The sequence below is a fragment of the Odocoileus virginianus genome, unplaced genomic scaffold (assembly GCF_023699985.2).
Source record: "Odocoileus virginianus isolate 20LAN1187 ecotype Illinois unplaced genomic scaffold, Ovbor_1.2 Unplaced_Scaffold_43, whole genome shotgun sequence".
In the NCBI taxonomy this organism is placed as follows: domain Eukaryota; kingdom Metazoa; phylum Chordata; class Mammalia; order Artiodactyla; family Cervidae; genus Odocoileus; species Odocoileus virginianus.
This window is the reverse complement of record NW_027224305.1, coordinates 94467-122070: the sequence shown is the minus strand read 5'-3', so window position 1 is coordinate 122070 and position 27604 is coordinate 94467. Positions and strand designations below refer to the sequence as shown.

Sequence of the window (27604 nt, the reverse complement as noted above, 5' to 3'; positions counted from 1 at the left end):
CAAAGCAACAGATCTTCCTCACAGATGAGTATATGGAGATGCCCCAGTTCCTCATCTGACTAGTTCAGATGTTTTCCTAACTGCCAGAAACCCTCACTCAAATGTTCACCAAGATTCATCTCAAACCTTGAGAAAAAATTTCGTCATTCGGAGTAGCTTAGAGTGCCCCCTAGTGGTCTAAAATTGTTGGGTCAACTAACTCATCAGCAGCCACTAGCCCTCTGATCTCTCCTGAGGATCATCTAGAAATTATCAGGAACAAAAGAACTGTAGGCTTGGGTGTGGATTTTTTAAGTAAACTTATTCCTTCTTTAAAATGTCAGTTAATGGAAACTACTATCTTAAACTATTTTGTCAAATTGCATCTTCAAAGCTGAATGTGATTTTTCCAATCTATTTCAGAATAAGTCCACGACAAATTATCAAAGGTTTTCTATGAGTGAGATCTTGTTCTAAGTCTTTAAAACTTAAAAACTGAATTCAGCTTTGTATACTTACAAGACGTTGCAATATAATAGGAAAGACAAGGACATGTGTGTGTGTGTGTGTGTATTCATGTACAGAGTGGCACATGAGATAGTACAAAATGAATCCAGAAATAAGGAGAGATTTCTTATAACAGAGAACAGTCAAACAAAAATTAATGAGAACAAAATCACTTTGTCTTTTTCCTGGAAATGATGGGAAAGGAATGTTATCAGAGGTTAAGTAGAGATATTGGGTTGGTAGTAGACTGAAGACTAGAGACACTTTCTAGATGAAAATGAAAGAGTAGGAGATGGACAGACAGGTGCAAGTAATGTGGGAGATATGAGGTAAAGTGTTCTATTCTATTGTGCATTTCAAAATTTTAAAGAACTATGGATATATTATTAACCTATCTCTCCTTTCTATATGTAATAGTATACAGTTTGCAACTTGAGTTATGGAACTCCGTTATACGTCCTGATGATGTATTGATGCTAACACCCTGCTTCATGATAATGAAGTCCCCTATATACGAACCTTCAAGTTTCGAACTTTCAAAGATGCAAACATGCATTCTCATGTCGTCATGTAAGTTAGTTCACATATCTGGTGTAATTTTCAAGGTACTATAATTTTATTTTGTTTTCTTTATTTTTGTATTCATCTTTTATGTGTTATTTGTGTGAAAAGTATTTTAAGTCTATTACAGTACAGTACTATATAACCAGCTGTGTTAGTAGGACAAAGCTAACTTTGTTGGACCTGCAAACAAGTTGGAGTTGTGTACACGCTCTCAGAATGGAACTCACTTGTATGTAGGGGGCCTAATGTAGAATAGATTTGTAATACAGCTTTTGAACTCATTTTCTGAGAAACACTTTGTATTTCTTTTTTCCAACTATTACCACCCTCAAGTGCTGCAATAAATATTTCAAGCATGTCTCCTGAGCAGAGGCCAGAATGAAGTGAGAGAGTAAGCTAGGTGGCTACCTGGAGGAAAAGCACTCAGGTCCAGGAAGAAGAGCTGCAGAAACCCCAGGGCAGGAAAGCAGCTGTCAGGTCAGAGCAGCAGCCAATGCGGTGAAGGGAAGAGAGTGAGGAGGAGACAGCGCCTGAAGGCAGAGGGGGCAGGGAACCAGATGGAGCAGTCTTACAGGTTGCAGTAAGAATCTGCTTTTCATCTCAATGGATGAAAAACCACTGCAGAGGTGTGAGCACAGAAGCCGCATGATCTGAGTTATGTTCTCAGAAGCTCACTCCGCTGGGTCGCAGGTGGGAGGTCTGGAGGGTGAAGTAGCTAAAGTGGTGGAAATCAGGAGATCACCTGGAGATATACCAAGAAGAAGATGCCCAAATGGGAATGTCAGATAGATCATTTAATATACAAGTTCAGAAATCAGAGGAGCCATGTGGATTTCAGATTTAAGCTAAGCTAATTCACTTCAGTAGTGTCTGACTCTGTGCGACCCCCTAGACGGCAGCCCACCAGGCTCCTCCATCCATAGGATTTTTCAGGCAAGAGTACTGGAGTGGGCTGCCATTACCTTCTCCAGGATTTCAGATGTAAATGCTGATATTTAAATAGTTTTTAAATCCAAGATACTGGATACAATTAGGTGGAAATAAATTGTTGGTAGAAAGTCAAGAGTTCTAAGAATAAATTCTTGAGGCATTCCAATGTTTAGAGATCAGGAGGATGAAGGAAAAACCCTCAAAGGAGACTGAGAAGGAGCAACTGATAACAGGAAGAGAACCAAGAAAGTGCTCAGTCTCTAAATCTAAAGGAAGGATTTCAAGAAGGGAGTGTTCTATAATCTCAAATGTCATCATTATTTGCTATGAAATTCGTATGTTGAAACTCTAATCCCCCTATATCATTGCATTTGAAGGTGGGGTCTTTGAGAGGAAATTAGGGTGGAGCCCTCACTGTAGTATTTGTGCCTTTATAAGAGATGCAAGACAGGCTGTTTCTCTCTCTACTCTCCATGTGAAGATACAATGAGAGGTGAGCAGCCTGTAAACCAGAGATGGGATCTCACCAGCAACTCACCATGCTGGCACCCTGACCTCAGACTTCCAGCCTCCAGAATGCTGAGAAACAAATAAACCCATGTTGTTTATAATCCACCTGGTCTATTGTACTTTGGTCCAAACAAAGACACTGCTTCAAATAGTTAAAAATACTAGTTGGAACAATAAATGCATGTAAACACAAATATAAATAGGCAAATTTTCCTATTAAGATATAGAGACAATCTGAATGATATTCAAATCTTGCTTAGGAGACATAAAAATAATGCAATGAAGTGACAGAAATGTTAAAAGTCTGTGATTGGGCTCCCTGCTGGACTCAGGTGGTTCAGCAAGCATCACATTCAAAAAAGGAAGGATGGATATGACTGTCATAACAGGTGGGGGATGGGGAGAGATTATTCCTTTGTTTGGTGCTAAAAGGGGAAGAGTAAATTAGATCAGAGACTTTTACTTAACATCAGAATGGAACATGTAACATTAATTATTTAATCAATGCAAATTAATAAAAAAACAACAATTTTCTTTGTCAGTCATAAAGTCTAAATATGACTCTGTCTCAGGTGAACAACTCTGATATTTGCTAAAGCTGTGAAAAAAAAATGACTTGGGCACCACATGTTTATGTGCAGAAAGGGAGAGTCCCGTTCCCATTGTTGATGGTCAGAACAGACAAGTATACTGCGCCAAATTAAGGGGACTTCACACTAAAGAGAATGTCAACAGAGGCGTATCTGTAGAGAAACCTGAGCTACATTCTAGCAGTAAAGAAAATATAGCACACAAATAAATGATTCTGGAAAGAACTGTGAGAAAAAGAAGAGTACACTTACATAAACTCAATAAAGCTGGAAGGAGTGAAACCAGGAGAGCAGAGATGAGAAGAACTTCTGTGTGTACAGAGGACACAGCAGTAAATTGACACAGACACTCAACATAGCAAAGCAATTAGCATCCCATGCGGGCAGGAGAGAGGGTCTGTTCAAGGAACACTCCTTCTGTGGTCTAATAATAAGACGCAACTCTAAAGGGAAAAGAATTCCCTACCTAACTTATTTTAGCATAGAGAACACTGAAACCTAATGTTGAAAATATTAAGCAGAGAAATCGCAGCTGAAATGAAAGTCTGGTCAGCGGGGGTCCTTTTGACAAGGTCAAATCAACTTCCTTCTTTCTGAGCACTCCGTTGACTTGTACCAGTTTGAAACCAGGTCTCCCTTGTGTTTCTATTTACTTCTTGATCCTGTTGATAGATTTTCTTTCACATATAAGACCAAATCAAAGGGTCAGTTTGAAATTTTATATGATTCAAAATATCTGATCAAACACATCTACTCTCCTCCTTTCTCAGCAAACTTCCCACTGGGATGAAATTTACAAGTATAAACAGGATGATACTAACTCCATAATGTGAAAATAATAAAAATATGAAAGATATCAACACTTCCCATAAGACAAAAAGTAGATGTGAGCATTCTGATGGGTGAGACAGAGAGGGAGAAAGCACAGCCCAGAATGAACTATGAGAAGATTTTATTGGATATGCAAGTGAAGGAAACTTACTCCTTAGGAACCTATAGAGACTCTGGACTGAGAAAGAATAAGTGTGATGGAGGGCTGGAGGGACAGCACATGGGGACCAATTGAAGGTCAATATGTGGAATAGTTATACTAGCCTCCCTGTTACTGGGCTTATATGTGAGAAGCATAGTAGGCTAGCCTGTATGTGGGCACCTGATGTTCACTAAAGTTGAAATAAAGCACCTGGAAGGCTATTTTTTCCTGTGAGTACTTAACAGAGCTAAGCCACCTTCAAACTGATGTTAGGTGGAAAGGAGAGGAAGAAACAAGTTAATAACCAGTTCCCTGCTCATTCATCCTAAAAAAAAGCCTGCCAAGTAACATGGTAAGTCCACATGGCCAGACTACTGGCCAAGAATCCCATTCAGGAAGAAACTTTGTGGAGAACAGGGACACAATGACACAAGAAGTCCATCCCACTACCCAGTTCTTCATTCTTAAATATAAACCAAGAACAAAGTAACACTAGTCATTAATAAGTACAGATGGTATCTCTTTCTATACCTTGAAGCACCAAGTCATCAACTGTGAATATGAGAGTCATTATACCTGGAACAAAAGTGGTGGCAGAAAGTCATGCTTTATGGTCTCATATGGAAATGTGTATTTGCAGAATGACCAAAGGATCTAAGAGAATAATATAATGGTTCCTTGGTCACTACTCTCAAAAAATCTGGAGTCTTAGCTTTGAATAATAACTCTTTATATTTTTTTAATTTTTCTCTCTCAAGTGCTTTACCATACATTATTTAATTTTTCCAGATTGGTAAGAAATGTAAAGGGCTTCCTGGTGGCTCAGATGGTAAAGAATCCACCTGCAATTTAGGAGACCTTGGGAAGATACCCTGGAGAACGGAATGGCTACCCACACCAGTACTCTGATCTGGAGAATTCCATGAGCAGAGGAGCCTGGCAGGCTGCAGTTCATGGGGTCGCAAAGAGTTGGACACAATTGAGCAACTAACACTTTGACTTTTCACTTTTCCCAATTAACAGGAAGATTCTGGCCTGGAGAATTCCATGGGCTATATAGTCTATGAGGTCACAAAAAGTTGGACATGACTGAGTGACTCAGTTTCACTTTCAAGAAATAGAGAAAGAAATTAACTTTTTAAACACAATAATTTTCAAGTCTACCATTTATTGAATGCACCCACATGACAAGAGAGTTCCATGCTAGTAGTAAGCACTGCTGGTGCTCAACCTAGACCCCCTTTTCCAGGCCAGTGGACCCAATTCCCAGCTGCTGCAAGCATTGGCTATGCTTGGCTCATAGCTTCCCTCTTTCCCAGAAAACTGATCTACACCAATAAAGATCACCTTTCTCCAGTAGAGTATACCCATGCTCCAATGAGTGCCTTATTTTAAGATCAGCTGTTTATGAACCCCTTGACTCAAGGTGGGAGGGATCAATTCTGTGGGGCATTTCATGCTCCTGAGACCCCCAAGAAGTCAGACTGGATCAAGAGTTCAGCTCAGCCACATTCATTTTCACCCTCTTCCCCTCCCCACTTAACTTGCTTTTCTCAAAATAAGATGGGCGTCAGAAATCCCAACTTTGGCTTTGTTAAGGAAGTCAACCTAAGACAATACGCTACCTCACTTAATCATAAATCTATCCTGAAATATATGAGGATAGCCTGAAATCAAGTCACTCATTAGCAACAAAAGATAATCAGACCAGCACCATAAACCAGGTTCTTTCCAGTGGCACCAGAAGACATACAAGTGGAAAGAGAATTCGAGTATCTTGAGCTCAACACATTTCATGCTCTTTCTCACTGTCTTTCAAGTGCTTTTCCCATGATTTGGAAATATTTCTGAGTCATAAGTTTCCAGACTGAGAACTTGAAACAAATTCCAATTAGATTACATCCTTCTTTGCATGCTAAGTTGCTTCAGTTGTGTCTGATTCTGTGCAACCCCATGGGGGTTTTGATACTTTTATATCCTTCTAGTCAGTGACTATGTGAACAAAACTGAGTAAAAATCTTAACTAGTCATTCCCAGCTTTTCCCGCTCTTTGGACTAAACAAACAATGTCATGTCTAACAGACCACAGCTCCAGTTTTACGACGACTGTGACTTCTAATTTTTTCCCTGGATCTATTTGTTGTTGTTCAGTCACTCAGCCATGTCTGACTCTACAACCCCATGGACTGTAGGATGCCAGACTTCCCTGTCCTTCACCATCTCCTGGATCTTGCACAAACTCATGTCTGTTGAGTCTTGATGTCATCCAACCATCTCATCTTCTGTCATCCCTTTCTCCCCTGCCTTCAATCTTTCCCAGCATCAGGGTCTTCCAATGAGTCAACTCTTTGCATCAGGTGACCAAAGTGTTGAAGCTTCAGCATCAGTCCTTCCAATGAATAGTCAGGGTTAATTTCCTTTAGATTGACTGGTTTAATCTCCTTGCAGTCCAAGGGACTCTCAAGAGTCTTCAACACCACAGTTCAAAAGCATCAATTGATTTCCATCAGATCACAAACGTTTTTCCCAGACTTTGGCATAAGTTATAGGACAATTTCACAGTGCTGGTGAGTCAGGAGAGGGTGGATATTCATATCCTTATTGGTATTTCCAGCTCCTCTCACCAACATTTTCTAAAGCATCCTCAATACCATATGGTCTTTGATAACTGATCCATGTAGGTCTTTAATCACCATAACATTGGTTACTCAGAGATCCTTCTCAGGAAAGCTGTACCCCTACACCCTGCTGTAGGGATGGGACATTCTATGGCTGTAGCTAATTCTCTCTACCATCCCAAGCCACACTCAAGTACATAGGAATCAATGCACTCTCCTACAAGGCTCACACTTGGAACTTTGAGTTCTATTCAGCCTTTACTCAGAAGTGGTAACATAAACCTCTGATCTGAATTCCTGCAACTGTCTAGGCTTTTTGTTTCAACCAGTTCTCACCTTCTGATGCTAGTCCTTCCATCCACCCATCAAATGCATCCTTATCAAATCCACCAATTGGGTTGCAGTTGAAGGTGAAGATGAGGTGGCAGACCTATAACTAAAGTAATTCATGACTTACAACTTTTTCAAAATAGTTGCTTAAGACTCCTTTCTGGGACTTCCCTGGAGGTCCAGTGGTTAAGACTTGGCCTTCCAATGCAGGGGGACTTTCCAATTCTCTTTCCACTTGTGTGCCTTCCAATCCCTGGTCTGGGGACTAAGATCCCACATGCTTCACAGCCAAAAAGCAAAAAACATAAAGTAGAAACAATATTGCAACAAATTCAATAAAGGCTTTAAAAATGGTCCACATCAAAAAGAAAAAAAAAAAAAAACCTTTAAAAAAAAGACTTCTGCATTTATGTTTTTCCATTTTCTTTTTTTTTTTTTCATTTATTTTTATTAGTTGGAGGCTAATTACTTCACAACATTTCAGTGGGTTTTGTCATACATTGACATGAATCAGCCATGGAGTTACATGTATTCCCCATCCCGATCCCCCCTCCCACCTCCCTCTCCACCCAATTCCTCTGGGTCTTCCCAGTGCACCAGGCCCAAGCACTTGTCTCATGCATCCCATCTGGGCTGGTGATCTGTTTCACTATAGATAATATACATGATGTTCTTTCAAAACATCCCACCCTCACCTTCTCCCACAGAGCCCAAAAATCTGTTCTGTACATCTGTGTCTCTTTTTCTGTTTTGCATATAGGGTTATCATTACCATCTTTCTAAATTCCATATATGCATGTTAGTATGCTGTAATGTTCTTTATCTTTCTGGCTTACTTCACTCTGTATAATGGGCTCCAGTTTCATCCATCTCATTAGAACTGATTCAAATGAATTCTTTTTAACGGCTGAGTAATATTCCATGGTGTATATGTATCACAGCTTCCTTATCCATTTGTCTGCTGATGGGCATCTAGGTTGCTTCCATGTCCTGGCTATTATAAACAGTGCTGCGATGAACATTGGGGTGCATGTGTCTCTTTCAGATCTGGTTTCCTCAGTGTGTATGCCCAGAAGTGGTATTGCTGGGTCATATGGCAGTTCTATTTCCAGTTTTTTAAGAAATCTCCACACTGTTCTCCATAGTGGCTGTACTAGTTTGCATTCCCACCAACAGTGTAAGAGAGTTCCCTTTTCTCCACACCCTCTCCAGCATTTATTGCTTGTAGGCTTTTGGATAGCAGCCATCCTGACTGGCGTGTAATGGTACCTCATTGTGGTTTTGATTTGCATTTCTCTGATAATGAGTGATGTTGAGCATCTTTTCATGTGTTTGTTAGCCATCTGTATGTCTTCTTTGGAGAAATGTTTGTTTAGTTCTTTGGCCCATTTTTGATTGGGTCATTTATTTTTCTGGAGTTGAGCTGGAGGAGTTGCTTGTATATTTTTGAGATTAATCCTTTGTCTGTTGCTTCATTTGCTATTATTTTCTCCCAATCTGAGGGCTGTCTTTTCACCTTACTTATAGTTTCCTTTGTTGTGCAAAAGCTTTTATGTTTCATTAGGTCCCATTTATTTATTTTTGCTTTTGTTTCTAAAATTCTGGGAGGCGGGTCATAGAGGATCCTGCTGTGATTTATGTCAGAGAGTGTTTTGCCTATGTTCTCCTCTAGGAGTTTTATAGTTTCTGGTCTTACATTTAGATCTTTAATCCATTTTGAGTTTATTTTTGTGTATGGTGTTAAAAATATGGAACGCTTCACGAATTTGCATGTCATCCTTGCGCAGGGGCCATGCTAATCTTCTCTGTATCGTTCCAATTTTAGTATATGTGCTGCCGAAGTGAGCACTGTTTTTCCATTTTCTAAAGCAATGCATATCAAACACCTTGAATAACTACATGGGGAAAGAGCAAAATATACCAGGAACTATGAGGGAGTATCTCAGTTATCATATTAAAATATTGTCATATATAAAAGCATCATAATATCAATTCCAGTGAGTAAAGTTATGGTACAAAACTAGAGTACAGTGAGAAGATTGAAAAATATTTCAGTCATTCAGACCAAACTGTGTCTTTAATTTCCCTTCAGAATCAACTGTTTCAGAATTATGAAAATACTTCCCTAATCAATCAGACCTTCTACACTGTTACTCTTATCCTCATTTACATCTAGAGAGGTAACAGGATGTCTGCGCCCTGCAGCCTAAGCTCTCCACGAGGCACTGCTGGGGCCCCAGCAGGTTTGGGCACAGGCTGCCGGTGCCTGGGGAGCACTGTGTGCTCGCTGCACAGAGGTAGGTGGCTGAGTCGCCGGGCTCGGAGTCTCTGATAAGCAGGGAGACATGCTTGTTGGCTTTAGTGGCCTGCGCTGTAAATTTTCCTTCCTCTTTGTCTTTATCAAGCATATACGTACAGCAGAAACTCGGGGCCTTTCCCAGGGTACTGTCTGTACCATACGAAGTACGTAGAAGCACTGTCAGAATAAGTGCAGCTGAGAGAGGCGACGGCTCCCTCTGGGACAGGCAGAGATGCAGGACTCTGCTCCACTGTGTTCTGTGGGCTGCTCGCCGCTGTGCAAAGAGACAGTGAATGGTCAAAGAAGATTGGTTAGATGGTGGACGCTTCCTCTCCAGAATTCAAGTTGTCTTTTCACAGGCCTCCCACCTCTACTATCCCTTATTTAAGGGAATAGTGTTCATGTTTCTCCATGAGCCTAGAAGGGACAATGACTCCAAATAGTATATTTTATGGTCTCATAGAAATGCCCCAAACTTACAGATTAACTGAAGCCACAAGATCACTAATAAAACTCTTGAAGATTTCATCATTCTTGCTTCCTCTGGTTCACTGAGGATTCAAATCTTAAGCCCTAAAAAAAAAAAAATAAAAAAAGAGTTGAGCTCAGACATTTCAATTCTTCTGCTTTAGAAATCATAAAAAGAGCCTGTTCTACCAAAGAAAAAAGAGACTTTTTGCATTACCCATGCAACACACCACTGAACTCCTCCTCTCTCCTCCCACTTTCTCCCTCTCTTTCTACCTCCCTCCCTCCCTCCCTCTCTCTCTCTCTTCCCTCCTTCCCCCTCCCTCCTCTCTCACACACACACACTCACATGCACACACAGGAAGGAATACATGATCAGGGTCCCTGAGAAGACACTGTCCATCTTGTGGACTCAAGACCCTGATCAAAGAAATATTTGAAATATAGATCCTTACTATGGGAACTGATGAAAGTAAAAATCTCCCACTTTATTTAAATTAAAATTTTGAGAAGCATATGGTCCAAGTCAATGTGTGTAGGGAGAAGGTGATGTGTACATGTGTGTTTTATATCAAATGGCAACACTTGTCTGATTAGAAGCAGTTTTATCAAATGGCCACTCTCTCACACTGAAAAATCAGTCCTAAGGTATTCTAGTGATAGAAGTCTGGGTGAGGCTCTCATGATTCAGGGGATCTGTGTAGCTCTTTTCCATATCAGGCCAGACCCTTCCTTTCTTATTTCCCCAATTCTATTTTTAAAGAAATCTAGTCTAACTCAAAAGAATCCTCTTAAGACACAATGACCTAAAATCTGACTGAATAAACATGTTTCCAGCTCACAACTTGGGCAGATTTTTAACAAAGTCAAAGGCCTAATTCTTAATTCCATTTTGTACCACTGGCATATCTGTGTGGAAACATTGCTTACTTGGGCTGATGGTAGTAGTAGATGGACCAGCCTTCAGTACCTAGAGTGTAAATAAAACCCAAAGGATGGGTTCATGGGTCTAATCCCTCTTCTTGTACACCGCCCTGGCATCTCAGGATTAATCTCCAAAGTTATGGGTCTGGTATCAGTTTCTCTAACAAGCTTCCCTGGTGGCTCAGTGGTAAAGTATCTGCCTGCCAATGCAAGAGATGCGGGTTCAATCCCTGGGTCAAGAAGATTCTCCAGGAGAAGGAAACAGCAAGCCACTCCAGTATTCTTGCCTGGAAAATCCCATGGACAGAGGAGCCTCATAAGGCTATAGTCCATGGGGTTGCAAAAGAGTCAGACATGGTTTAGCAACTAGACAAGAACAGTAAGAATCACTCTCTGCCTTTATATTGTACCCTAATCAGCAAACCAGGTTTATCAGAGGGCTATCTATGCAAGAAGCTTAATCGAGTCTAATGGAAAAAGAAGCACAGACAAGTACTATTCTTTCTCATTTCACTTCCTGCCGCATGCTTTTGTAGAAGCTAGTGGCTAGAGACCAGCAATGCAGCAGGTCCATTTCTGCTCAAGAATTAGGTAAACAGTATCCATCAAAGATGGACTGCTCAGGTCCTCCCTATTTCCACCGACGACTATGTAGGAAGTAGGATGAGGGAGAAGATGCTAACAGTGGGGTCCTTTCCTTTAAGAGAACATTGCTTTTCACAAAACTCACACAGCTATTTCTCACTCTCCTCCTTTTCTGGGAATCCTATTATACTTACGTCAGAAAATCTGACAAAGTCCCACAGGTCCTTTAGTCTCAGTTCATTTTTCTTCATTCTTTTTTCTTTCTGCTCTCTGACTGGATAATTTCAGTCAACCTATCTTCAAGTTCTTTCTCCCACCTATTCAAATCTACGGTTGAATTTTTCTTAGAAAAATGTTCTCTGCGTAACAATTTCCTGCCCTGAGAGAGTGCTGTTATGTGACATATAGACAAGCCCTTTGCATTAGTCCTGAGGGAGCCCCGAGACAGGTTAGAGTGGTCAAGCTCTGTTCTTTCATGACCAAGAGCTCTGCTCCCTCCACCACCAGGAGCCCACACTGGGGATGCAAGCAGCTATCTAAAAACTGTCATGGATCCAGTGACGAAAAGATGGAACAGGATAAGTTAAAATACCACAGAGTTTTCCTACCAGGCTTTATGTGTTTGCTCGGTTGCTGCACAATTTCTGTGGTGTTTGCCTCTATGTACAGATTAATGTGCTAAAGTTTCCTGTCTCTCTAAGCTGGCCTCTTCCTGGGCCTTTGGCTGCAGAGAGAACACTTTCCATGGCCTTTTCTGTCTGCATCTGTTGGCGTTTCCAGGTTCCTGGCTTCTCCAGGACTCACTTGGGTTACATGAGGCAAAAGGAAGCTCAGGGAACTAACTGCCCTATCATTCCTCAAGCCCCAGTTTCCTTAGCTAGTCTGATTTCTCTTCAAATTCTTATGTTTTTCTTTTACATGTGGTCCAGGGTTTCTAACTGTCCTCAACAGGTTGAGTTAAAAGAAAAAAAATACACCTACTACAGCTTGTCAGAAGTGGAAAGTGTGATGCTTCCTTCTTTCCCTGAAGAGCGAAACACTGACCAGCTTGGCTAGTCCACCTTCTTGGCAGCAGGCCAGTCAAAATGGTATTAAAATTATTTAATTGTTGTTCAGCCACCGAGATTCTCCTGTTGAATAAATATGGTCCTAGATTGTGAAGATAACTGTGGTTTACTTGAGTACACTGCTCTAAGAATTCCCTTAAATGGCCCAGTAGGCCCAAGGTGGTGAATATAAATGATCTCTGTAAATGGCGTGAAAATGCCCTTATTCCTCATGCTCCTTATCATTCTATACAGAAGTTTTTAGTGTGATTAGGAAATGACTAGGAAAAATGGCAAAGTTATAGCTACTAGAATGATCACACCAATTTTGTGGTAGTGAAAAAGGAGCAACAACCCTGGTACTAGAGAAGGGAAAACCTTAGACCCTGGAAAGTTTGTGTTTGTTGGAAGGGAAGACTGTTCATGCTCTGTTTGTATGCTAGACCCAGCACTGCAACCTAAGCAGAACAACCATGTGGTCTGTGAAAACAGAAACATTGATATGAATATGGCTTGTCCTGGACTGTTCTTCTGTGCCTGACATCATCAATGGAAGCTGTTCAACATGGATTCCCACCCCCTTATGTGTACAAACCTATAAATCAGCCCAACTTTGTTTGAGTATGGCAGGTTCAAATGCATATGCTTTGGTGTCTGCCCATCTTGAATTATGACTGTTGAATGACATATAACTTAACTGCTCATATAATTTAATAAGTGATGTAATGATGATTCTAATCAAGTTTAACAATAAATTTAAAACTGGACCAATCTGTCTCTCTTGGAGTTATATGTTTGTGTTTGGGAAGAAAGAACATCTCTCCATTGCTAAGGATGGTTGATCTTTGGTCCCTTTTTATAAATTAAACCAAAGACCAGTGTGACCAATTTCCTTGCATGGATCATAATGAATATTATATTACATCCAAGCTTTTTATATCCTGGGCCTTATTCACAAATGACTGAATCTGGGATCCTAGGAGACATGACTGAGCTTAATCATGCAGATTGGTTTCATCCTGCTATATAGATTTCTGCTCACAGTTGCTGTTTCTTCACTAAGCTGTGTTCAGCTCTTTTATGACCCCATGGACTGTATCCTGCCAGGCTCCTCTGTCCATGAGATTTTCCAGGTGAGAATACTGGAATGGGTCACCTTTTTCTGCTCCAGGGTATCTTCCCAACCCAGGGATCAAACCAGTGTTTCCTGTGTCTTCTGGATTTCAGGCAGATTCTTTACCACTGAGGTACAAGGGAAGCCCTACTAATAATGGTTTTAATTAAATGTTGTTAGATCTAATCTCAGTCTTTGTCATTCAGAGAAATCAGAACAGCAGATGAAGTGGCAAACTCTCAAGAAAAATTTCTAGAAACTAATACAATTTAGAACCATGAAGTGAATGTTGTTGAAAGGCAGTTCGCTGTGAGTCTCTTATACTTCTACATGATGTTCAGGATTTACCAACAATGTGAGGTCATTACCACTCAATCTGAACCATTTCTCAGAGTTGTGCTTGCAGCATGTAACCTTGATGGATGGGGTGATGTCTTCTCTGAGACAAAGAAAGAGCTTGCTTACTGCTTGGTGAAAATAGCAATGAATTCCCCAAGCTTGCTATTCATCAGCCGTGACACAATCCCATCACATGCATAGCATCCATTTACACCCCTTAAATCACCATGAGAGATTTATGAACAAAGGCAACTGAAGCAAATACGCTAGTGTTCATGCTGCTTGCTGTGTCTTATGTAATGACATCCTTCATCTCTGACACAGGATCTGTGACTTTACTGATAGCACCAAAGAAACAACAAGCTATTAGTCTGTAAGAGAGTAAGATCAAGGGGGAGGGAACTAAATGGTGGAGGAATAGGATGGGGAGACCACTTTCTTCCCCACAAATTCATCGAAAGATCACTTGAATGCTGAGTAAACTCCACAAAACAACTTCTGATCACTAGCAGAGGACATCAGACACCCAGAAAAGCAGCCCATTGTCTTTGAAAGGAGGTAGGACAAAATATAAAAGATGAAAAGAGAGACAATAGAGTTAGGGACAGAGATCCGTCCTGGGAAGGGAGTCTTAACGGAGGAAGTTTCCAAACACCAGGAAACCCTCTCACTGGCGGGTCTGGGGGAAGTTTTCGAATCTTGGAGGGCAACCTAACTGGGAGGAAAAATAAATAAAACCCACAGATTACATGCCTAAAAACAACTCCCAGCAGAAAAGTACCCCAGATGCTCGCATCCGCCACCAGCAAGTGGGGGCTGAACAGAGAGGAGCAGGCGGCATTGCTTAGGGTAAGGACCGGGCCCGAATGCCCTGAGGGCAATCAGAGGGAGCTAACATGAGATAGCAACTTAAACTGTGGGATAGCAAGAGAGAGAGAATTAACCTGGGAAAAGCCCTAAATTTAGGCACTACCCACCCATTCCCAGAAGAAAGGACTGAGTGAATACCAGAGAAGAGCTAGCAACTGTGGACGGGCCCATCCGCCTCCGGAGGCAGGAGGCAGTGGGGAGGGGAAAGGGGCAAACTCAGCCCCAGAGACTGCACCACCCACCAAAATGCAAACAGGCTCCCAGCTTATAACCAAAGACTTCCTGAGATTCTGGATGGTTGACATCCACCGGGAGGGTCACAGCCAGAAATCAGCTTCCCACAAGAGACATAAGGTGCACCCGACTGGTGAGAGCGGAAACTGATCAAGCTCCTGGCTGCCTGAGCTGCTCTGGCCGGGGAAGGCACAAAACCCAGGCCCAACCGAGTCTGCACTTTGTGGAGTACCCAAAAACCTGAACCTGAGCAGCTTGGGCCTGGGAAGTGCACACAACTCAGGGCCCATTCCCTGGAGAGCAGCCTGGAGCCTGAGCAGTGTAGACGGGGAAGCACACACGCTGCAAGTGGGGGCAAACCCAGTGTGGCCGGAACACTGCGAGTGCTCCCCACACACGCCAGTGACATTTGTCTGCAGTGCCCCTCCCTCCCCACAGCACCACTGAACAAGCGAACCTAAATAAGAGACCACCTCCACCCGCTTGTGTCAGGGCGGAAATTAGACACTGAAGAGACCTGCAAACAGAAGCCAAATAAACAAAGGGAACCACTTCAGAAGTGACAGATGCAACAGATTAAAATCCCTGTAGTTAACACCAACTACACCAGAAGGGGCCTATAGATATTGAGAAGTGTAAGCTCAAACAAGGAGCTATCTGAAACTGAACCAAACCCACCGCAACAGCTCCAGAGAAGTTCCTAGATATATATTTTCTATTATGTTTTTAATTAAAAACATTTTTTCTCTCTTTTTTTCTTTTTTTTAAAGTCCTCTATTACTCCTTAATTTTCATTTTTATAACCCACTATAACCTGGCAAAAAAAAAAAAAAAAAAGACCCTATTTTTAAAGCAAACTTCATATATATTTCTTAAATTTTTTGTGTTTTTGTGGTTTTTTAATATTGTATTTTTAAGAGTCTAACCTCTACTCCAGATTTTCAATCTTTGTTTTTCAGATTTGACATCAATTTTGGACATTTAAGAATCCAACCTTCAGTACCCATTTTTACTCAGGAGTGTGATTACTGGTTTGATCACTCTCTCCCCCTTTTGACTCTCCTTTTTCTCCCCCAGATCACCTCTATTTCCTCCCTCCCACTTCTCTTCTCAATCCAATTCTGTGAATCTCTGTGGGTGTTCTGGGCTACGGAGAACACTTAGGGAACAGAGTACAACCTAGATCTGTCTCTCCTCTCTTGAATCCCCCTTTTTCTCCTCCTGCTCACCTCTATCTCCTTCCTCCCTCTCCTCTTCTTCATGTAACTCTGTGAACCTCTCTGGGTGTCCCTCACTGTGGAGAATCCTTTCACCATTAACCTAGAAGTTTTATTATCAGTGCTGTATGGAGGGAGAAGTCTTGAGGCTACTGAAAGAATAAGACTGAAATCCAGAGGCAAGAGGCTTAAGCCCAAAACCTGAGAACACCAGAGAACTCCTGACTACAGGGAACATTAATTAATAAGAGATTGTCTACAAGCCTCCATACCTACACTGAAGCCAACCACCACCCAAGAGCCAATAAGTTCCAGAGAAAGACATACCACGCAAATTCTCCAGCAGCGCAGGAACATAGCCCTCAGCATCAATATACAGGCTGCCCAAAGTCACACCAAACACATAGACCCATCTCAAAACTCACTACTTGACACTCCATTGCACTCTAGAGAGAAGAAATCCAGCTCCACCCACCAGAACACCGACACAAGCTTCTCTAACCAGCAAACCTCGACAAGCCAAACATCCAGCCCCACCCACTGGGAGAAACCTCCACAATAAAAAGGAACCACAGACTACCAGAATACAAAAAGGCCACCCCAAACCCAGCAATCTAAATAAGATGAAAAGGCAGAGAAATACCCAGCAGGTAAAGGAACATGAAAAATGCCCACCAAGTCAAACAAAAGAGGAGGAGATAGGGAATCTACCTGAAAAAGAATTTAGAATAATGATAATAAAAATGATACAAAATCTTGAAAACAAAATAGAGTTACAGATAAATAGCCTGGAGACAAAGATTGAGAAGATGCAAGAAATGTTTAAGAAAGACCTAGAAGAAATAAAAAAGAGTCAATTAAAAATGAATAATGCAATAAATGAGATCAAAAACACTCTGGAGGGAACCAACAGTAGAATAATGGAGGCAGAAGATAGCATAAGAGATGTAGAAAATAAGATGGTGGAAATAAATGAAGCAGAGAGGAAAAAAGAAAAAAGAACTGAAAGAAATGAGGACAACCTCAGGGACCTCTGGGACAATGTGAAATGCCCCAACATTCGAATCATAGGAGTCCCAGAAGAAGACAAAAAGAAAAAGAAAGGCCATGAGAAAATACTCGAGGAGATAATAGCTGAAAACTTCCCTAAAATGGGGAAGGAAATAGCCACCCAAGTCCAAGAAACCCAGAGAGTCACAAACAGGATAAACCCAAGGTGAAACACCCCAAGACACATATTAGTCAAATTAACAAAGATCAAACACAAAGAACAAATATTAAAAGCAGCAAGGGAGAAACAACAAATAACACACAAGGGGATTCCCATAAGGATAACAGCTGATCTTTCAATAGAAACTCTTCAGGCCAGAAGGGAATGGCAGGACATACTTAGAGTAATGAAAGAGAATAACCTACAACCCAGATTACTGTACCCAGCAAGGATCTCATTCAAATATGAAGGAGAATTCAGAAGCTTCACAGACAAGCAAAGGTTGAGAGAATTCAGCACCACCAAACCAGCTCTTCAACAAAAGCTAAAGGATCTTCTCTAGACAGGAAACACAGAAAGGTTGTATGAACGTGAACCCAAAACAACAAACCAAATGGAAACGGGACCATTCTTATCAATAATTACTTTAAATGTAAATGGGTTGAATGCCCCAACCAAAAGACAAACACTGGCTGAATAGATACAAAAACAAGACCCCTATATATGCTGTCTACAAGAGACCCACCTCAAAGCAAGGGACACATACAGACTGAAAGTGAAGGACTGTAAAAAAAATATTTCACACAAATGGAGACCAAAAGAAAGCAGGAGTTGCAATACTTATATCAGATAAAATCGACTTCAAAATAAAATAGACTTCAAAAGAGACAAAGAAGGACACTACGTAATGATCAAAGGATCAATCCAAGAAGAAGATATAGCAATTATGAATGTATATGCCCCCAACATAGGAGCACTGCAATATGTAAGGCAAATGCTAACAAGAATGAAGGGGAAATTAACAATAACACAATAATAGTGGGAGACTTTAATACCACACTCACATCTATGGATAGATCAACTAAACAGAAAATTAACAAGGAAACATAAACTTTAAATGACACAATGGTACAGCCAGACGTAATTGATATCTATAGGACATTTCACCCCGAAACGATCAATTTCACCTTTTTTTCAAGTGCACACAGAACCTCCTCCAGAATAGATCATATCCTGGGCCATAAATTTATTCTTGGTAAATTCAAAAAAATTGAAATCCTCCCAGTCATCTTTTTTTACTACAATCCAGTAAGATTAGATCTCAATTACAGGGAAAAAAAGAAACTATTAAAAATTCCACCATATGTAGGCTAAATAACATGCTTCTGAATAACCAACAAATCATACAAGAAAGCAAAAAAGAAATCAAAACATGCACAGAAATGAATGAAAATGAAAACACAACAACCCAAAACCTCTGGGACACTGTTAAAGCAGTGCTAAGGGGAAGGTTCATAGCATTACAGGCTTACCTCAAGAAACAAGAAAAAAGTCAAATAAATAACCTAACTCTATACCTAAAGCAACTAGAGAAGGAAGAAATGAAGAACCCCGGGGTAAGTAGAAGGAAAGAAATCTTAAAAATTAGGGTAGAAATAAATGCAAAAGAAACAAAGAGTCCATAGCAAAAATCAACAAACCTAAAAGCTGGTGTTTAGAAAAAATAAACAAAATTTAAAAACCATTAGCAAGACTCATTAAGAAACAAAGGGAGAAGAACCAAATTAACAAAATTAGAAATGAAAATGGAGAGATCACAACAGACAACACTGAAATACAAAGGATCATAAGAGACTACTACCAGCAGCTCTATGCCAATAAAATGGACAACTTGGAAGAAATGGACAAATTCTTAGAAAAGTATAACTTTCCAAAACTGAACTAGGAAGAAATAGAAGATCTTAACAGACCCATCAATAGCACGGAAATCGAAACTGTAATCAGAAATCTTCCAGCAAACAAAAGCCCAGGACCAGATGGCTTCACAGCTGAATTCTACCAAAAATTTAGAGAAGAGCTAACACCTATCTTACTCAAACTCTTCCAGAAAATTGCAGAAGAAGGTAAACTTCCAAACTCATTTTATGAGGCCACCATCACCCTAATACCAAAACCAGACAAAGATGCCACAGAAAAAGAAAACTATAGGCCAATATCACTGATGAACATAGACGCAAAAATTCTTAACAAAATTCTAGCAAACAGAATCCAACAACATATTAAAAAAATCATACACCATGACCAAGTGGGCTTTATCCCAGGAATGTAAGGATTCTTTAATATCTGCAAATCAATCAATGTAATACATCACATTAACAAATTGAAAGATAAAAACCATATGATTATCTCAATAGATGCAGAGAAAGCCTTTGACAAAATTCAACACCCGTTTATGATTAAAACTCTCCAGAAAGCAGGCATAGAAGGAACATAGAACCTCAACATAATAAAAGCTATATATGACAAACCCACAGCAAACATTATCCTCAATGGTGAAAAATTGAAAGAATTTCCCTTAAAGTCAGGAACAAGACAAGGGTGTCCCACTCTCACCACTACTATTCAACATAGTTTTGGAAGTGTTGGCCACAGCAATCAGAGCAGAAAAAGAAATAAAAGGAATCCAGATAGGAAAAGAAGAAGTGAAATTCTCTCTGTTTGCAGATGACATGATCCTCTACATAGAAAACCCTAAAGACTCTACCAGAAAGTTACTACAGCTAATCAATGAATACAGTAATGTTGCAGGATATAAAATTAACACACAGAAATCCCTTGCATTCCTATACACTAACAATGAGAAAACAGAAAGACAAATTAAGGGAACAATACCATTCAAGATTGCAACAAAATGAATAAAGTACTTAGGAATATATCTACCTAAAGAAACAAAAGACCTATATATAGAAAACTATAAAACACTGATGAAAGAAATCAAAGAGGACACAAATAGATAGAGAAATATACCGTGTTCATGGATTGGAAGAATCAATATATTGTGAAAATGACTATACTATCCAAAGCAATCTATAGATTCAATGCAATCCCTATCAAGCTACCAATGGTATTTTTCACAGAACTGGAACAAATAATTTCACAATTTGTATGGAAATACAAAAAACCTTGAATAGCCAAAGTAATCTTGAGAAAGAAGAATGGAACTGGAGGAATCAACCTGCCTGGCTTCAGGCTCTACTACAAAGCCACAGTCATCAAGACAGTATGGTACTGGCACAAAGACAGAAATATAGATCCATGGAACAGAATAGAAAGCCCAGAGATAAATCCACGAACCTATGGACACCTTATCTTCAACAAAGGAGGCAAGGATATACAATGGAAAAAAGACAACCTCTTTAACAAGTGGTGCTGGGAAAACTGGTGAACCACATGTAAAGAATGAAGCTAGAACACTTTCTAACACCATACACAAAAATAAACTCAAAATGGATTAAAGATCTAAATGTAAGACTAGAAACTATAAAACTCCTAGAGGAGAACATAGGCAAAACACTCTCTGACATAAATCACAGCAGGATCCTCTATGACCCACCTCCCAGAATATTGGAAATAAAAGCAAAAATAAACAAATGGGACCGAATGAAACTTAAAAGCTTTTGCACAACAAAGGAAACTATAAGCAAGGTGAAAAGACAGCATTCAGAATGGGAGAAAATAATAGCAAACAAAGCAACAGACAAAGGATTAATCTCAAAAATATACAAGCAACACCTGCACCTCAATTCCAGAAAAATAAATGACCCAATCCAAAAATGGGCCAAAGGTCTAAACAGATATTTCTCCAAAGAAGATATACAGATGGCTAACAAACACATGAAAAGATGCTCAACATCACTCATTATCAGAGAAATGCAGATCAAAACCACAACGAGGTACCATTACACGCCAGTCAGGATGGCTGCTATCCAAAAGTCTACAAGCAATAAATGCTGAAGAGGGTGTGGAGAAAAGGGAACCCTCTTACACTGTTGGTGGGAATGCAAATTAGTACAGCCACTATGGAAAACAGTGTGGAGATGCCTTAGGAAACTGGAAATAGAAATGCCATATGACCCAGCAATACCATTTCTGGGCATACACACCGAGGAAACCAGATCTGAAAGAGACACGTGTACCCCAATGTTCATCGCAGCACTGTTTACAATTGCCAGGACATGGAAGCAACCTAGATGCCCATCAGCAGATGAATGGATAAGAAAGCTGTGGTACATATACACTATGGAATATTACTCAGCCATTAAAAGAATTAATTTGAATCAGTTCTAATGAGATGGATGAAACTGGAGCCCATTATACAGAGTGAAGTAAGCCAGAAAGATAAAGACCAATACAGTATACTAACACATATATATGGAATTTAAAAAGATGGTAACGATAACCCTATATGCAAAACAGAAAAAGAGACACAGATGTACAGAACAGACTTTGGGACTCTGTGGGAGAAGGCGAGGGTGGGGTGTTCTGAGAGAATAGCACTGAAAGAAGGATACTATCAAGGATGAAACAGATCACCAGCCCAGGTTGGATGCATGAGACAAGTGTTCAGGTGCACTGGGAAGACCCAGAAGGATCAGATGGGGAGGGAGGTGGGAGGGGTATTGGGAAGGGGAACACATGTAAATCCATGGCTTACTCATGTCAATGTATGGCAAAAACCACTACAATATTGTAAAGTAATTAACCTCCAACTAATGAAAAGTAATGAAAACAAGTAAATAGATAAAAAAAGAGAGAGTAAGATCAAGATCTGACAAAACCCTCTCTGCCACCTTTACAGATACTATAATAAATACTTGAATTACTTTTGAGAAAAATGTTTCCCCAAACTGGTCTAAAATGGATCTTTTCTTTTTTTTTTTTTTAATTTTATACATATTTTATTTTATTTTTTTTTAATTATTTTTTCCCATTTATTTTTATTAGTTGGAGGCTAATTTAAAATGGATCTTTTCTGAAGGATGTTCTTTATAACTTCACATGGGCCTTAACTATTATTTCTAATGAAATGCTTGAGGAATTCTCTTACATGAGTGAGTGAAGTCGCTCAGTCATGTCTGACTCTTTGCGACCCCATGGACTGTAGCCTACCAGGCTCCTCTGTCCATGGGATTTTCCAGGCAAGAGTACTGGAGTGGGTTGCCATTTCCTAATGAAATAAAGACTCCTGGGAAATTAGTGTTACACTCTCCAATGAATATTAATCATGTGAAGAACCTAATACCAGTACACAATCAAAAGTAGAATAAATATGAACCAGTCCTCTGACCATAATTATGATCTCTAATCAAAGCTTTAAAAAAAATATTTTATCTCCTATAAAATGTTTCTACCAAGGCTAATTATCTGAATATGTTTCCTGAGACTTTCTCTTGCAATAATTTGAAATCAAATTTTGACATGTGCTCATAATTATTTGACTTGAAATTCCTTATGTTTTACAAAGTCTTTAGGACATGTCTTTTTTTTTTCTCTTTTACATATTTCACTGCAGGGTTTCTAGCTTTCAAGTTGACCCGATTCATTAAGATTACACCTGATAAAGTGAAGTCAGTTGACTGAGGACAGACTGAGACCCTGTGTGAATCTGATTATTTAACAGAGCCTAATGAGCAAAGGAAGGCTGGAACCTGAGTCTTCAAGTAAGAGCCAGAGATAACTGAATTATACCACATAACAAGCAATGAGGACATACATATAGTTAAGAGTTTCAAAAGTGGAAATGACAAGAAGGAAAAAGGAAAGCAAAGAGGGAGAAGGCCCATGCAACATTTATTTAGTAGGTATTTATCAACTGACTACTATTGTGAGGCTGTCACGGCTAACGCCATGACAGGCAGCCTAGATTAGGAGTAGGCCTGGTTTCCCGGGGTAACATAATTATCAGGCCTCCTGGAGCTAGCCAATCAACATATGCCTAGCAAGAAAAAAGGGAACCTATCAGGGGAAAGCTGAAAGCCCCACGTTGGGCCAACAAAAATTGCCTTGCAACTGTGTAACCAATCCGCTTGCGCCAACTACCTGCTGCTTTTTTTGACCTAATAAATACCCGAGAGAACTGGGGCTCGGGGCCTTTCGTCCTCACACCCTTGGTGAGGGCGGGAGGCCCTGGCTCGAGTCAGTAATAAATTCCCCTATTGCAAGTTGCATTGTTTCGAGGAGTCTTCTTTCCCGACCGGGGACTCGGACTACGGGCAGAGCACTATGGGCCAGTCCCTGTTCTAGACACTAAGAGTAAAGACCGTGAGCAAAACACACAACAATACTGACCTCACAGAACTTAAAATCTAATTGGAGTTATTAGCAATGAATATATTGACATGTCAATCAAAAATATGCCTGCTCATTATGGTTATTACCATTGTGAAATGACCAGGGTGTTTGATACAGAGTTAAGAAAAGGTTTATGGATGGCTACATTAGTCAGGAAGTTCAGCAAAAGTCAGAAGGTTTTCTCTGTGGTAGTGATATTTGGGGAAGAAAATAGAAACAAACTCTATATTCTTGCCTGGAAAATCTCTATGGACAGAGAAGCCTGGTGAACTACAGTCCCTGGGATCACAAAAGAGTTGGACACAATTTAGCGACAAAACATAAACAAGTGATATTTGAGCTGAGACCTGAAGGATGAAAATAGGTCAGGATCACCAATATCTGGGAGAGGAAAATTGCAGACAAATGAAAGAACAAGACCCAACATGGAACAAGACGTGACAAGTTTAGAAAACTGAAAGATCAGCATTGTGACTGCACATAGTCGGGGAAGAGAGTTATGAACTAAGATTGAAGGGTCACGTAGGTTCACATTGTGCAGTGTTGTATACCATAGCCAAGAGCTTGTATTTTATTCTAGAGGCAATACAAATCCACTGAAGCATTTAGGCAGGTAGCAACAACTTTGATTTATACTTAAAAAACCACTATTGCTACCAGTTAGATTAGTGCTTCTCAAATTTCAAAGTGATAGAATCACCTGGGGATTCGTTAAAATGAAGATTCAAGTTCAGTAGATTTGGAGTCGATCCTGGGATTCTGCACAAGTTCTAATATTGCTGGTCTATATTTTGAGTATCAAAACTCTGAATAAAACACTTTGAGAGAAAAGAGACAAGTTAGAAGGTAATCTAGATCAGAAAAATGCTTTCCAAATTTTGTTTAATACATCTTGCTTTATGAAAAGATCAATTCAATTCATTCACTCAATAGTGTCCAACTCTTTGCAACCCTATGGACTGCAGCACACCAGGCTTTCCTGTCCATCACCAACTTCCAGAACTTGCTCAAACTTATGTCTATAGAGTCAGTGATGCCATCCAGCCATCTCATCCTCTGTCATCATCCCCTTCTCCTCCTGCCTTCAATTTTTTCAGCATCAGGATCTTTTCCAATGAGTCACTTCTTCACATCAGGTGGCCAAAGTACTGAAGCTTCAATTTCAACATCAACCTTCCAATGACTATTCAGGACTGATTTCCTTCAGGATTGACTGGTTTGATCTCCTTTCGGTCCTAGGGACTCTCAAGAGTCTTCTCCAACACCACAGTTCAAAAACATCAATTCTTTTGCACTTAGCCTTCCTTGTAGTTCAACTCTCACATCCATACGTGACTACTGGAAGAACCATAGTTTTGACTAGATGGGCTTTTGTCAGTAATGTCTCTGCTTTTAAATATGCTGTCTAGGTTTGTGATAGCTTTTCTTCCAAAGAGCAAGCATCTTTTAATTTCATGGCTGCAGTCACCATCTGCAGCGATTTTGGAACCCAAGAAGATAAAATCTATCACTGTTTCCACTGTTTCCCCATCTATTTTCCATCTGCCATGAAGACCAGATGCATTGATCTTAGTTTTTTTAATGTTGGGTTTTAAGCCAGCTTTTTCACTTTTATGAAAAGATATTAGTTCTTATTCTCTGTGAGGTACTCTGATGTTTTCTAATCTTATTTTTTATTACAAAATGTGTAATGACAAAAACCTTACTGATTAAAATAAAAGAAAATTAAAACTGAAATTTTTCACTTAGTAAAATGAAAACTAATCTAAAGTAGTAATATCCTGACTTGGTATAGTATTGGAAAGTCAGCAGCTTCATGGGTTGCTATTGAAGCCACAGCTTGGTGAAAAATTTCTTCATGGAAACCAAACATTTAGTGTCATGATTTTTCCTGTATCCAAGCAATTTCACATCTATTGAAACTACAACTTAAATGATGTTCATAAAAATATTGTCTAGAATACTATATAATTGGAAAAATACCAAATAGTGATTAGTTTTTTAAATACATCTAAATAATGGAAATTAGCCAATCATTTAAAATTATGCCTTTATGTTTTCTGACATGGAAATATCTACAATGTTGAGAAAAACAAATATGTTAATAAATTCCAAGTATATTATAGTCCCCTCTCATAGAAAAATATAGCTGTATAATACATGCACTAAAAATTCTGAAAACTGGTGACAGTCATAAACTTTATGTCATGAAATTATAGGAGTGTTCTCTTTCTAAAGGTGTTTATATCTTCTAATTTATTTAAAATTAGTATATATAATTAAGTAATAAAATTTTAGTTTAATTTAAATTTAAAATATTAGACTCCTTCCTTCAAATTCTGGATCCATTTTTTCTCTTTAGTGGAAGAAGCATTTGACAAAAGGTCAGAGTGTCTGAGTTTTGTTCCCAGCTTCCATTTTGCTATAAGTCATGCTTTAAGTGGCCATTCAAATCCTGTAGATCCTAATTCTTTTAACTGTTAAATGAAGGGCATGGACTGAATCAGTATTTCCTACAGTGTGATTGATGCAAGAGGTCATGGTAGGCAGTACATAAAAGAAAATTGTAATTGTTGCAGAAAAGGTATTATTTTAATTTGTATTATGTTACATATAAGGTATTATTTTAATTTGTAATAGAAAAAATATAACCTGCACATGAATATGGTTTCATATATAACATCCATTAAAACAAGGATAACTTTATGCACAGTCATTTTTCAAGTCTATTTAATATAAAAGAAAATTTAATATTAAATTAGTAAATAATTGTATAAGTGGTACACAGATATAAAAAAAAATCACCAAGACTATGAACCAATGAGTATGACACTACTGGTGAGGGTACAGCATGGTGAAAACTTGCTTTCTGAACAGGATTCTGAGCACAAATGGGCCTGCCCTCTCACCTGAAGGATAGACGGTGAAAAGAAATCTCGGGAAACAGGCCCAGAAAGAGTACAATTTACACTGAGGAATGAACTTTCAATAGTAACTAATGGAAATTTAATTCAATATAAATTCAGATTCGTCACATAAGGGAGGGATAGATTATCCTTGATTTCTGTTTGGAGACAGAGCTTTTAAGAAAACTCCCTCCGTGGATAAAGGAAACACCTCATTCCCACCCCAAGGCTAGACCCCTGTCAAGAGGCCCAGCTGGCAGTTGTGGGAGAGGCTGCAGGTACTTGGAAAGCACTGTGATGCAAAGCACAAAAGTAGGTAGCTGAGTCTCCAGGGTGGGAGGCAGAGATATGCAAAACACTGTAAAACTTCTCTTTTCCCAGGAGTTCTTTAAAATTTTTGTCTGCCTGCTCTTTCTGGCTTGATTGCATTAAAGACAAAGATACAAGTCCTTTCCCAGGCTCCTGCTTGAACCAGACGAAGTTGTAAAATGTTTTCTTTTGATAAGTACAATTAAGATCGGCATGTGTTCTCTCCTGGATACTCAGGAATAAAGGACTCTGGTCCAATGTATATTGGCTGCTCACCCCTGTTTGAACAGAGAACCACAGACAAAGGAGATATATTAATGGCCGATTATTTTTTGAAAGAATATATTTCCCTTTCACAACCTCCCCCCTCCCCGAGCTGACGCCGGTAACACTAACCACCCTTCTATAACTTTCAGATTTATAGAGATTACTAGGATCTGCTCTTTTTATTCATAACTTCAAAGCCAGCCAACTCACAGCACAGCTGCCAAAAAAGAACCAGGCATGAAACTCCCAAAGACCTCTCCATTTTTTTCCATTCACCAGACTCATGAGAACTCAGGTTGGAATCTGCGAGCTCTCAGACACTACCAGGTCAAGCAACTTGTTTATCTAAGTGCATATTCATGAATCCGCTGTCACAGGAAGCTGAGAGACTCCTCAGCAAATCAGAAATTAGATCCATGCCCCTGTTCACACACTTACCCAGCATCTTCTGATCTCTGAAGGGGTAACATGGAGAAAGGACCACATCAAGATCAAGTGCAGAGGATGTGCAAAGTAGTTGGAGAGATACACCTATTATTTATCTCCTAGATTTTTCTCTTCCCTTTCTACTTAAATAAAATTCTTAAGCATCTACTGCCGGGAGCCAGCACACAAGATCCCACCCATGACAAGGTCATGAGGAGAAGACCTGACAAGCAAGGCAGATCAGGACTTCAGGGATT

General features: G+C 39.7%; 1 non-coding gene and 1 pseudogene across 1 annotated transcript; both read right to left on the bottom strand.

Annotated features, from left to right (window-relative positions):
* Nucleotides 1-8743: 8743 nt before the first annotated feature.
* Nucleotides 8744-8850, bottom strand: LOC139033723 (U6 spliceosomal RNA). Its single transcript, XR_011486204.1, has one exon. It is a non-coding gene; the product is annotated as a U6 spliceosomal RNA (small nuclear RNA).
* Nucleotides 8851-8971: 121 nt separating this feature from the next.
* Nucleotides 8972-10010, bottom strand: LOC110124351 (T cell receptor alpha variable 12-3-like; annotated as a pseudogene).
* Between the last annotated feature and the right edge of the window lie 17594 nt (nt 10011-27604).